Here is a 385-nt window from a genome sequence, read left to right as displayed (position 1 = left end):
GTGGATATATATTATTCATTTTTTTTTATATCTGTTTTTCCATGCTAGCATGAGTGTGACATATATTATTATTGAGGCATTGTTTTACACCCATATGCACTTGTCACTAATGTTTATCTGTTTTCAAGTAAGGAATCTCTTAATACATCTTCAAAGGTGCAAAGCCAGTGGATGATCTGTTGACAGTAGAAATGACAACAATGTCACTGTTTGTAGCTCAGAAATTTCAAAGTGTAAACGTAAACAAACACAGATACACACACACTCATGTGTGTATGTGTGTGTGTGTGTGTGTGTGTATGTATGTATGTATGTATGTATGTATGCAAAGTGGGTGTGTGAAAAGTTCCTGGCTTTGGGTATAAGAAAATACAGGAGGATCAGT

The sequence above is a fragment of the Octopus bimaculoides genome, chromosome 7, assembly GCF_001194135.2.
Source record: "Octopus bimaculoides isolate UCB-OBI-ISO-001 chromosome 7, ASM119413v2, whole genome shotgun sequence".
Taxonomy (NCBI): domain Eukaryota; kingdom Metazoa; phylum Mollusca; class Cephalopoda; order Octopoda; family Octopodidae; genus Octopus; species Octopus bimaculoides.
This window is presented reverse-complemented; position numbering follows the sequence as displayed.